Source organism: Anabrus simplex, chromosome 3 (genome assembly GCF_040414725.1).
Source record: "Anabrus simplex isolate iqAnaSimp1 chromosome 3, ASM4041472v1, whole genome shotgun sequence".
Taxonomy (NCBI): domain Eukaryota; kingdom Metazoa; phylum Arthropoda; class Insecta; order Orthoptera; family Tettigoniidae; genus Anabrus; species Anabrus simplex.
In genome coordinates this window covers 437,648,077-437,661,154 of record NC_090267.1, presented here as the reverse complement: position 1 = coordinate 437,661,154, position 13,078 = coordinate 437,648,077, and the positions used below count along the sequence as shown (strand labels likewise).

Genomic DNA, 13,078 nt, shown 5'->3' with positions numbered 1-13,078 from the left:
ATTTTTTCACACCCAATTCTTTGGTTAAAATATACTATACTCGTTCAGAAGACATCCCTACAGCTTCAGCAATCTCCTGCACTTTCAGTCAACAATCCTCCATGACTATTTTATGCACTTTTGCGATAAATTCTGGGGTCTTAACACTTTATGGCCGTCCACTACGCGGATCATCATCCAAGCTCTCTCGACCAAATTTAAACTCGCTGGTCCACTTGGCAACAGTTGAAAATGAAGGAGCAGAGTCCCCCAGTGTGTTCTGAAAGTCTGCATGAATTTCCTTTGCTTTCATACCTTTCTTTACAAAGTATTTAATCACTGCTCGAATCTCAGTTTTTTCCATTGTCACAAATCACTACGCGGGAACAACAACAAGGAGTCGTCACTACCACACTCCTGCAGCTAGAACACTGACGCGCCACGTGTTCACTCACAAAGGATGCGTGATTATTGCGCAGGAACCTCGTTGCTCTAGCACTGACATCTAGCGGCGATTCCGAGAACTTTTCAAACCGTCCTCGTATAAAAAACTAGCACTGATTAATGGTTACAAAACAGAAATAATTAATTGAATCATTAACAAAGTAAAACTTAAACTGGCCACTAATCTTACTCCAGAGAAAACTAAGATATCAACTTTCACCTATACTAATTATGTGATTCACCAAATGACAAATCCTTTGAAAAAACGAGATTTACACATAGCATTTAAGACACACAACACTAACAGAAATATATTTTTCAATCATAATATAGTTAATGCAAATAAAGATGAATATCAAGGTTCTGGAATATATATATGCACACAGAGCAATTTTTCATATGTTGGCCAGACTGGGCGTAGTTTTATCATAAGATATATAGAACACTTACAACGCATTAAAACATAAGTATTCTGCAATGGCTAACCACATGAAAGAGACCGGCCATCAATTTAGTACAACAGACAGAGACCTCAAGATAATAAAAAGAATTATGAACGAATATGAAAACATTTATATTTATTTAGATCAGTTCTTCAATAAGGAAAAAAAACTAAACGATGCAATCGAAATAAAAGCCTGTTAATAGAACAATTACCAAAACTGTTACAAGCTTTTAAATCAGATAACAGCAAAATCTTTAAAATTTTCAACCATAAACCTTCTAATACGTCAACATATACCACTCCCGCCTTGAATATACATAGAGACTCCCCCTCCACAAGTTAAGCCAGCATCCAATAACCGGCCTACACCCCCTTCCCCTACTCCCCTACTTGTCCTCGTCACGTTATGCTAGTACCCAACGCTCCGCCCATAGCTCCTCCTCCTTCCCCACCTACTCGCCCTCCACCACACCCGCCCCATACGTATAATACAAGAAGTAAGAACACGAAGACAAAAAGTCTCAGTACTGCAACAAGCTCAGCTAGGCACTAAAGCATGACATGAAAAGGGGTAAGTGATGTTCCAACCGTAACTATCTATAAATATGATTACAAACCATCATACTCATAACATTCTTTGTTACAGACATATTCATCCATAACACTGCAGTAAACAGCACACCAACATCTAAGTAACAAATATTCGCGTCCCTTTTAACCACGCTTAATAACAAACAGACCAGTAAAAATTGGCCGACTCAAATCAGTTGGGGATTGGTGAAGACTACAAGTATGATGCATACAACAGATTACAAACCTCCAATGTTCCATTTTTCTAATAATCTAACAAAAATGTTGCTAGTTTGATCTAATTCATTAATCTTCATACGAATATTTATACTTTGATAAATAACTTAACACTAGCAGTGTCAGAAAAAACTGGAATTTTTAGCCAAATCTTACAATTTAATTGGCACATTACTACGACTTGGACATCAACTTCCTGTGATTAACGTCTAGTCTATTATAGACCCATATTAATTGTTACTACTTCATGCTTACTTTTAATATAGTAATTATATTTTATTGTATATTAACATTTTTGGTGAAGACTACAAGTATGATGCATACAACAGGTTACAAACTTCCAATGTTGCATTTTTTAAATAATTGTGTAATTCTCATCTAACAAGAATATAATTGCAAGTTAATCTTCTAAATCATTAATCATCATATGAACATTTATGCTTTATAAATAAATGATTTATTGCGCACAAATGTGCATGGACAAAATTCTTATGAGCAATCGTCTGTACAGAATTTTGTTAAGGATTCTATTCTCAGTTTACACCTTAAGTACGTGATAGCGTTCACAAAGTTCGCCGCATCTTTTGCACCTGCAGTCCGGACTTGGCTCATGAAAACTCTCTTTAATACACAGGCATTGGTGAAACCCATGGACTGAGAGTCTGATCACAGCGTGTCTCAACTCATAGCCTCCCCGAGTCCAGTTGCGGTTGATCATCGCATCACACTGGTAAAAGTCCCACCATATGCTGTCCCTTTTTTGTTGAAGCTCTTGTAGGAGTTCCTTATACGCTCGGGTGGCCGGGAGCAGTAGTTTCAAATGCAGCTCTTCCACAAAGAATAATTCCCTCGACAGTTGGTATACGAGGCGTGATGGAGTGTACTTTGACAGGCAAAGTACTTTCTTTAAATAGAATGCTTTCACCTTCTCTATACTATGTAGTTGCCTCTTTCCAAGATATATCCATATATTTTCTAATCCATAGGTGGCTACAAGACTAACCTTAAGATGAAATAACTCGATGGCACATGAAAGTGAGAGATGGCTCAAGGATCTGATGTCGTTAATGGATTTTATGGCAGCATTTAGTCGGTCTTTTACATGTCAAGAGAACACGTTCCCCGGTGTTTGAAAAGTGACACCTAGGTACTTAAAATTTGTGACTGACTTTAGTTGCTGGTCATTGATTAAGAATGTTCCCCGTTTTCCTCCTTTTCTGAAGGTCAGAGAGACAGTCTTATTTTCATTTAACCTCGGCTGGTTCTCTTCTGCCCATTTCATAACTTTATTAAAAGTAGTCTGCAAATCCAATTGAGAAGTTGACGTCAGAACCATGTCATCTGCATACATGAGAAAATTGACATTTTCTGAATCTATTCTTGGTACAATGTCAGCTGTGGCGGCAATGAAAAGCAATGGGCTTAGAGGGTCTCCTTGAAGGACGCCGATGGTTTGAAGTATCGGATATGACTTGGTGATGCCATCACTAATCTCTACCCAGTTGTCTGTAAGGCGATTCTTAATGATTGGAAGTAGATAACAACTAGGTCCGATGATCTTACGCAACTTCTCTAATACGATAACTCTATTGATCGTATCAAAAGCCTTATAATCAATAAAGATTGCATGAAGTTTTCCGTTTGGATTTGCGAGAGCTTCATTAATATACTGTTGTAGACAATCGAATGCTTGAATGGTTGATCTTCTTCTGAAGCCAAAATGGGAATCTGGGAGCTTGTCTATTAATATTGTGAGGTGCTTACATACTAGCTGAGTCAGTGTCTTTAAGAGCGTGCATTCCAGAGCAATTCCTCTGTACAAATTGGGGTCTGCTGTATCACCTTTGCCCTTGTACATCATTTTTATTGTGGACTTAGCCCAGCAGTCTGGTATCCTACCCTGTTGTAAACATTCATTCAATAACTGGCAAATCGATTCTTTCAACACTGGGAATATCCCTTTCAAATGTTCATTATAAATGTTATCTGGACCACATTTATGCTTTGATAAATAACTTAACACTAGCAGTGTTAGAAAAAAACCTGAATTTTTAGCCAAATCCTACAATTTAATTGGTACATTACTATGACTTGGACATCAACTTCCTGTGATTAACGTCTAGTCTATTATAGACTCATTTTAATTGTTACCTCTTCATGTTTACTTTTTATATAGCAATGATATTTTCATTGTATAACAACATTTTAATGAACAAATAATGGTAAAATAAGGTTTAATATAATGACTCAACCTTAAGATGATTGTAAAAATGGCTGAAGATGCTCGATACAACGAGCGAAACATGTCCCATTTAATGTTTGTATTGTGTTAAATGTCCTTTTAAAGACAAACATTTTTATGTATTGAATAGGTGGAAATAAAAACAAAAATTGTAACTAACATACCACTTAGTCAAGCAGCTCATCTCCTTTCTCCCAAGTATTCCCAGCCCAAACTTTGCAACATTTTTGTAATGCTACTCTTTTGTCAGAAATCACCCAGAACGAATCCAGCTGCTTTTCTTTGGATTTTTTCGAGTTCTTGAATCAAGTAATCCTGGTGAGGTTCCCATACACTTGAAGCATACTCTAGTTGGGGTCACCCAAGAAACTTGTATTCCCTCTCCTAAAATTCTTCGATAGCTGTAGTCACTTAAGTGAGGCCAGTATCCAGTACTCGGGAGATAGTGGGGTCGAACCCCACTGTCGGCAGCCCTGAAGATGGTTTTCCGTGGTTTCCCCATTTTCACACCTTTATTAATGCCAGAGCTGCTTCCTTCCCAGTCCTATCCCTTTCCAGTCCCATCATCGCCATAAGACCTATCTGTGACCGAGTTCGATAGCTGCAGTCGCTTAATTGCGGCCAGTATCCAGTATTTGGGAGATAGTAGGTTCGAACCCCACTATCAAAATGGTTTTCCGTGGTTTCCCATTTTCACACCAGGCAAATGCTGGGGCTGTACCTTAATTAAGGCCATGGCCGCTTCCTTCTCACTCCTAGCCATTTCCTGTTCCAGCGTCGCCATAAGACCTATCTGTGTCGGTGCGACGTAAAGCAACTAGCAAAAAAAAAAAAAAAAAAAGACCTATCTGTGTCGGTGTGACGTAAAGCCAATAGCAAAAAAAAAAATCTGTGTGTGGTGTGCAAGTTGCAGAAATTCAGAGCAATTCTGGCGAATCCAAACCAGACTCAGATCTTTATAAAATGGAGAAAACAGAAAAGAAAAATATCAAAAGTGATTGCAAATACTGAAAAGCAATAATAGGAGGGGGATAAAGGTCAAAATAATAACAGTTATTATTATTTCCTGATATTCCTGCCATTTTATAATAAAACTATAATAATAAGTAGTTTTGTGTGGCTACTGATAGCACTGTACAGGCTGACCCTCCAATGAGGGTGCGCAGTGTCTGCTGTGTATGGAAAACTGCATGTTAGTGTAGGGGTGGATAATTCTCTGTGTACCGGGCAAGTTGGTTGTGCGGTTAGGGGCGCACAGCTGTGAGCTTGCATCTGGGAGATAGTGGGTTCGAACCCCACTGTCAGCAGCCCTGAAGATGGTTTTCCGTGGTTCATCACTTTCACACCAGGCAAATGCTGGAGCTGTCCCTTAATTAACACCATGGCTGCTTCCTTCCCACTCCTAGGCCTTTCCTATCCCATCGTCACCGTAAGACCTATCTGTGCCGATGCAAAGTAAAACAAATTCTAAAAAATTCTGTGTACGGTGTGCGAGTTGCAGAAATATTCAGGACAGATCAAGCACCCAGCCTCCAAACCAAGGGAATGAACCATTTACAATTAAATTCTCTTAAACTAGCTGGGGATTGAACCTAGAGCCCAAAAAGCCAAAACACTGATGACACAGCTATGGAGTTTGACAATGTTAGAAATAATAACAATAATATTAATACTAACTGCCACTGGTCATATGTTTGGTAAATTTGAGGAATTCTGCCCTGAAAATGAGTTATTTCATGTACCTGTAAATGTACTAATACAGGTTTCCTATATGGAACACTACTAAAATGCAAACTGTGTTGGGAACAGATTCCACAACCCTGAGCACGTGATACAAGCAAATTACCAAATATACAATCTTGCCAGAAAAAAGCCAAGTAAGGGATGAACAATGTAGAAAGAATGTGTACATATGAATTAGATTGTAAGACCGTGTCACATGACTAGATGCCTACGAACCAAGCAAGTTGGCTACACAGTTGAGGTGTGTAGCTATTAGTTTCTATTTGGAAGATAGTGAGTTTGAATCCCACTATTAACAGCCTTGAAAATGGTTTTCTGCGTTTCCTATATTCACTCCAGACAAATGCTGGGAATGTATCTTAATTAAGGGCATCGTCACTTTCTTCAGAGTCCTATCCATAGTCACCACAAGCATGGGTGCCCATAGGATAGTTTGTAGGGGGGAGGGGCTAGACCTGGGGGTATGTAGTACTTTTAAAATATTTTGGAAGATGAATATCAACTTGTATTCCATGGTAGAATACCACACACGGTATCCCCTACTACTTCTATGTAATACTGATTTTTAAACCATTTTCTTAAAAGAAAAGCAGTTGATTATATTAGATTTTTTCCTTTCCCTGAGAGCTAGGGGGGGGGTCCCCACCTTGCCCCCGAGTATGGGCGCCCATGACCACAAGACCTCAGAGTTGTTGTGATCCAGAAAAGAAAGCCTAAGGTTACCTAAGGGAATAAAGGATGGAAGTTTGTAGTTTCAAGAGTTGTTAACATCATGGTCATAGCCATGGGATGAACAGTTTTACATGGAACATAAACCACAGGACAACTCTTCATTTCAAAAAGTTCTACATGCATTTTCCAGAATTAGAACTACCCTTTACCTAAATGAATGATGCTATCAGACAGCAAAGGTAGGGATGAGGAGGAGATCACGTAGAGAAAGGTTAAATTCTACAATTAGACCAGTGTGCCCATTCCTTATGTACTGGTAATTCTAATGAAACAAAATTTTATTTTCTTCGTTCCATCCCTCCTGTCATTTTAAAAAAGAAACTGACTTTGCTTCAGCTCAAAAGAAGTAGCTGTACTGCTGTATGCTGAAATTCTAGACAGAATCTATGAGATCATGAAGGAGTACAAATGTAGCATATAAACATGCTATGTGTGCACGAGTGGTGATAAATCACACACTCTTCTACCAGACTCTAGTCCAGATGCTGTGGGTTGCTCACATCGTTCTGCTTCTCATAAAGGTAGCAAGACTATTGAATAAATTCTTCTAAATTTGAAGAGTATTCAAGTCAGTTTCTTGAGAAAAAACTTTATGTTCGTGCTCACGCCACAAAAAGGCAGACTGAAGACAAAGCTTTAATTTTTTTATCAAAGACCACCAATAGCAATGGCTTTGTTGACGACGATGATGATGATGATGATGCTTGTCATTTAAAGGGGCCTAACTTCTAGGTCAATGGCCCCAATGGCTTAGTGTCTTGCTATGCTCTCAATTGAGAAGAATATGGCTCCTAACACTGAGGACCTGAACTCAAAACTACAATTTCTGCAGGAGAAAACTGCAACATGTGGATTTCATTTGATATCAATGAGCAAGTACTATACATTACTTGTATACTTTTGTGGGTATATTTATTGTTTCTTACTTGAAATTGTAGCGCATAGTTGAATTTTAGCAAGAACCACCAATGATTTAGACATACATACAATCTTCACCTCACTGATATCTTTCAATGTTCAGTCTACAAACCTCTGTGAATGAAATAAGTGCCTCCACAGCACTCTATTTGCAAATAACAATCTGGCTCCTTCTAGGTCTACAACTCTTACCTTCTATGACAATACCACAGAGATGGCTGTATTACTGAACTGATTATTTCATTAAAAACTAAAATACTTAAGTTTTAGTTTAAAAAATACAAGTAGGCTATTAGTTTTATTAATAAATTCACAAAGAGTTTTCTCTATCATGAATATTAAACGGAGGGATGAGCAAAACTGATCCACAGCTTTTATAACGGAAAATAAGTTTTACACTTACACCAATTGTGATTAAAATTGCAGTGATTTAAGAATGTTCTTCCAAATAAAAGGAGTGTTGAAAAATAAACACTCAAGTGAAAACAACAGTTAATGCTATTTTTGAGCTACTCATTCACTGTGGTACCAAAAATAAAGTCTATACATGCGTTCCTATTTCTCCTCACTGAAATATGGTAACCCTGATGGTATGGAGAGACTCCCTGGACCTCGCAAACCTAATAGGTACTGTCCAGGTTGAAAGAGAACAGAAGCTGACCAGGGGAGGTTAGATAGGAAAGATTTTAAGCAAGAACCCTGACACAAGTAGAAGCAATGCCAGACTCAACTATAGTAGGTGAACCGTGGTCATCAACACATACTCAAAAGTTGAGAGCCCCTGGTCACTCTGGCAACCCTATTTTACTTCACTTGTAATCCTATTAACTGACGTACAAGTAATGGTTGTACATTAAACATTATGTGGAAGGATATTTGGAACATAGGTTATAATTTATACAGACTACCAAACAAAACAAAAAACACTTTAGGCCTACTATATTTCAGAACTTTTCAAAACTTATCAGGCCTAAAGATGATCTTAGTATAATTTTTAAAGGTCTAGCAGGAGAATATTAGTATTATGAATCAATTCACACATTAGCCTGCTTTCCTTACACTAGATTTATTTAGTCACAGTCACTCACAAAAGAGAATGAGAGCATGGTATTGTGTACATTCCTCAAAGGTAAGTTATATTTTTCTCAGAAATAACTGAACTGTACCTATCCACAGGATTAGTAACTAAATAAATAAAATTTTAAAAAAATGGATAGTGATTTTAAATTTGATAATAAATAAAACTAAGTCTGATAAAATATTAAATACTGACCAAGTATCTGCACTGTTTGGGTCACGTAGCTATCAGCTTGCATTTGGGAGACAATGGGTTTGAACCCCACTGTCGGCAGCCCAGAAGACGGTTTACCATGGTTTCCCCATTTTCACACCACACAAATGCCAGGGCTGTGCCTTAATTAAGGCCACAGTCACTTCCTTCCCACTTCTAGCCTTTTCCTATCCTATTGTTGCCATAAGCCGGCCCCGCGGTGTAGGGGTAGCATGCCTGCCTCTTACCTGGAGGCCCCAGGTTCGATTCGCGGCCAGGTCAGGGATTTTTACCTGCATCTGAGGGTTGGTTCGAGGTCCACTCAGCCTACGTGATTACAACTGAGGAGCTATCTGACTGTGAGATAGTGGCCCTGGTCTAGAACGCCTAGAATAACGGCCGAGAGGATCCGTCATGCTGACCACATGACAATTCATAATCTGTAGGCCTACGGGCTGAGCAGCGGTCACTTGGTAGGCCATGGTCCTTCGGACCCATGGGGTTTGGTTTGGTATCGTTGCCATAAGACCTACTGTATCTATGTTGCTGTGATGAAAGGTAAATTGTAAATAAAAGAAAATAGGAAATTAAATGCTAGGAACGTTCAATACCATGCACTCCTTTTTTCATATCAACTATGTTACTAATAATAATCATCACCATCATCAATCACTAAAGAATACACCATAACAGTGCAAGTGATCTGTATAAGATTTAATCCTTGAAAATAATATTTCTTCAGCATTAAACTTATAATAAACCAAAGAAGCATAGCTGAATTTCTGGACAGAAAAAGAAGAGAATGACAATTTTGTGAAGTACGGTACATTATATGAGTAGGTTTACAAAATAGGACACCTCGGGGTCGCCAATTCTGGAAGTAAAATTGTTAGCGCGACCAATCGTAGAACTATACGTAGGTCAAGATTTCAGAAAGTTCGTGTAATACTCAACTGTGCAATAATAGTAGGCTATATAATCAGAAAAATAAATGTAAATATGCATCTATAAGGAAGCATTCTATAAAAATATTATCAACTAAAGACACAAAAAAATAAAAAAACCGGGTTCAGAACGGTCCTTTCGATATTATACTCATCATTTAATTTAAATTCTAATTTAATGCTGAATATATCAGCAAACTGGCTATACAGTGACACACACACGAAGGTTAGTATCACTTTCTCGTAAAAACGCAATCCAACAAGCAACGATTAAAACTGGTTCCTGATACAATAATAAAGCTAACTCTAATCTGCAGTCCTCAGAATCTCCTACTAAGCGATATAAAACAAAATTGCATTTCATACTTGGGCCCTTGGGCTTTGCAGAAGATCCCGCTTTGAAAGACCAGCACACAGTCATTTAGTCATCAGCTGGCACCTGTCAAATTCATGCGATCGCGTATGGTCACTCATTTTCCAAAGAGCTTCAACACTTCCTTTTCTGTAATTGTTCGTGCAATACTTTTTCATTCGTGGATAAAAAACCGTTTGTTCGTCCAATTTCGTAATTTTTTCACACTTCTCTTCTTCAATTTATTTACAAGTTAAAATTCAGAAAATGCCAAATATCAATTCCGCTTTTAGTTGAGACGTTGAGACCTAGTGCCACTATATTTAGCATTCTCTTTGATATTTACCCAACTTCTACCTTAAAAAACAAATTTCCACTGATTTCCAGTTAATTTCTGGGACAATATGTTCACAGAAAAATCCATTGTAGGGAAAGTTGATATCGTTCGAGTGAAGAAATGTTTCTTACCACTAAAGAATTAATCCAACTTTCGCTTCTTAACCTAACGAACCATGCGCAATGAGGAGTCGAGTCTAGACATTTATTTCCATACATTTTACAGTTTGTTAAGTAGTACACACATTTCGTTGAAACTGACTCTGAAGATGCTGTGAAGTATGAATTATACATTCATAATCTAATTTACATATATTTTACTTTCGCCAAGCAAAGTACGGGGACGTGAGATTTGAGGAAGGAGCAAAGGTTATGAGAAATAACCTTTATCCTGTGTGAACATATCTGCTTTGATATCCATCATGACATGAAAATGGGCGGGAATGTGGAGCGATAATATTACATGTCATATATAACCATACATTTATTTCATAGTATGAAACTAACATTCTATGAAACCTTCAGTATCCTTCATTATCAATGTCAGGAAACAGTGGGCATAGGAAAGGAGGTACGTCGTATTACGAGTTACAATAGGATTCCTTGTACTGTATTTGCCTGTACCAATGCAGAAACGAAAGCAACACAGTTTTTCAAGGTCTTGGAATAATATTGTGGCTATTAGTTGTTTCAAGGTGAGTTTTGTATGTTTTATCCCTACTTGCACTATAAAGGAACTTAATTCTTCCCTCTTTAGTATCACTGCACTATAAAGGAGATTAATTCTTCCCTCTTCGGTATCACTGAGAAGATGCAACTCAGGTGACACTTAAAGGGGGGAAAGGGGAAAATTATGATTACGTAAAAAAATTACGTACATTTACAAAAAAAATCTGTTTAGATTTATTTATAATAGAAAACTTTGTCTTCTCCTGAAACTCAATACATTTTCAACAACACTAAAATAAGAAGTGGGAGGTAAATAGTGGGTTCGAACCCACTGTCGGCAGCCCTGAAGATGGTTTTCCGTGGTTTCCCATTTTCACACCATAATTAAGGCCACGGCCGCTTCTTTCCCATTCCTAGCCTTTTCCTGTCACATCGTCGCCATAAGACCTATTTTAATACCTGTGTCGGTGCGACGTAAAGCAACTTGCAAAAAAAAAAAAAAAAAAAGTGGCCTACACTTGTGCTAAAGTAGCCTACATATAGAAAGAAGAGAAAGCTGTTAACAAATCGCTGGCTGTTCTACTGTCAAATACAGTTAATTCAAATGATATATCCCAGTTTGATTGTCACAGAAGATAATACCATTCCAATGTAACAATAGTCTTTCTTGTGGGAGAAGCCTCTTGATGTGACTCCTTGAGTGACAGACTTGTGTGGCTGAGGAGGTACTGGTACGTAGGTTTCCATTACATTATGTAGCTGTTGCAGAATCTTAGTTGTGTCTTCTGGATCATCGCATTGCATAAATATGTAGTTGTCCTTTGAATCTAAATTTATACCTTCCATAGAAGTTTGTTTCTGGATGTCAAATATTCTTCTTCTTTATCTCCTGCTTCATCCATCACCCATATCCAGGAATCTACCAGGTTGGACATAGATCATTGACCTCCATCCACTTCTCGCATCTCCCTGGAAACACAAGAGATGTGCATTGCTTCTGAGGTACTCTTTAGCTCTTTGTCCTGATTCACTTCGATGCTTCGTATAGGCTATTATTACGGTGAGATCACCGCACCCAAAGGCATTTTATACCTAACTGCCCGGTTTCAAAAAATGCTGCCCCTAACCTTAAGGACAGGCATTGCCTATTGGATTTCTGTGACATTTCCTCCATTGGGAAGCTAGCACCCAACTAAAGGAATTTGTTCGCCCAAAGCCATTGGCCCTGTTAGATAGTTGGGTTATTTACTGCTGTCTAACTCTCGGTGTTGAATTACTGGTTGTACGATCCACCCATCCTGTATCTGGTAACCCTGGCCAGACAATATCCAAATAGCTCTTAAAGTACATTTTTCCACTAATGAAACAAACTTTCTATCAGCACTTACATCCTCATAAGGAGAAGATGCAACAAACTGCTCTTTTAAATGTTAAAAGTGAGATACCATGGCATGGTTTCAATACTGAATGCTTTCTATAATACCCCATACTCTTCTTTCCCCACTTATAAAAATCGTGTTAAATTTGTGTCTTTGCTAATAGTCACTGTAGGATCTACATGATTCCAAAGGAATTCTAGAAATTTGATGATCTATTATTTTCCCTAAGTGCCATACAGGATATTGTCACAGTTCCCTTCTTTTTCACAAGATAGGTAAAACTTTATTTTATAAGCATTTGAAAGGGGGATGGAGAAAGTACTTGCTTGAATGTAGCCGATGCAGTATGAGGTATGAAAGTTCCCAGAAGGGAACCATAATTTAATTTTATTGATTGCAAACGTTTTAAAAGCATTCTAGCTCTTCAAAATTTTCACTCATAAAATTACCAAAGTTTCACTACAGTGTAGCTTAGGGCTTATCGGTTGGATTGCTGCATATCTCTGAGACAATGGCAATATTTATAATCAATGCAGTTAAATTATGATTCCCTTCTGGGAACTTAATTTTGTGGTATAAAAGCCAAAGCAGGCATTTATAGCAAGTGGAGGTACATACCTCCCTTAGTGTGTGTCACTGCACGTGCTTCAAATGAGGCTAGCAATGAAGTGTCAATAGCGTACAATAGCGCTCTAGTCACCAGTGTCTTGGAGAGGTGTGGCAGTCTGATTGGTGAGCCTAAAGCCACACTTCAGTGAAATGCTAGTAATTTAAATGAAGTATTTATTGCAGCCAATGGCCATATAAAATATAATCTA

General features: G+C 38.0%; 2 protein-coding genes across 6 annotated transcripts in view; one reads left to right on the top strand and one right to left on the bottom strand.

The window, feature by feature from the left end:
• The window catches only part of Pdzd8 (PDZ domain containing 8), a 134,887-nt gene extending 124,873 nt beyond the window's left edge, over positions 1–10,014 (bottom strand). Inside the window, exon 1 of one of the 3 annotated variants that reach the window (XM_067143488.2) lies at positions 9,891–10,014. The gene's annotated coding sequence lies outside the window, so the exon portion shown is untranslated. The remainder of the gene's footprint in view (positions 1–9,890) is intronic. The other 2 variants (XM_067143489.2, XM_067143490.2) reach the window with 2 other exon arrangements.
• Positions 10,015–10,355: 341 nt separating this feature from the next.
• LOC136866486 (beta-secretase) overlaps positions 10,356–13,078 on the top strand; it is a 110,701-nt gene continuing 107,978 nt past the window's right edge. The window contains exon 1 of one of the 3 annotated variants that reach the window (XM_067143492.2): positions 10,356–10,491. The gene's annotated coding sequence lies outside the window, so the exon portion shown is untranslated. Of the gene's footprint in view, positions 10,908–13,078 lie in introns of all 3 variants that reach the window. The other 2 variants (XM_067143493.2, XM_067143491.2) reach the window with 2 other exon arrangements.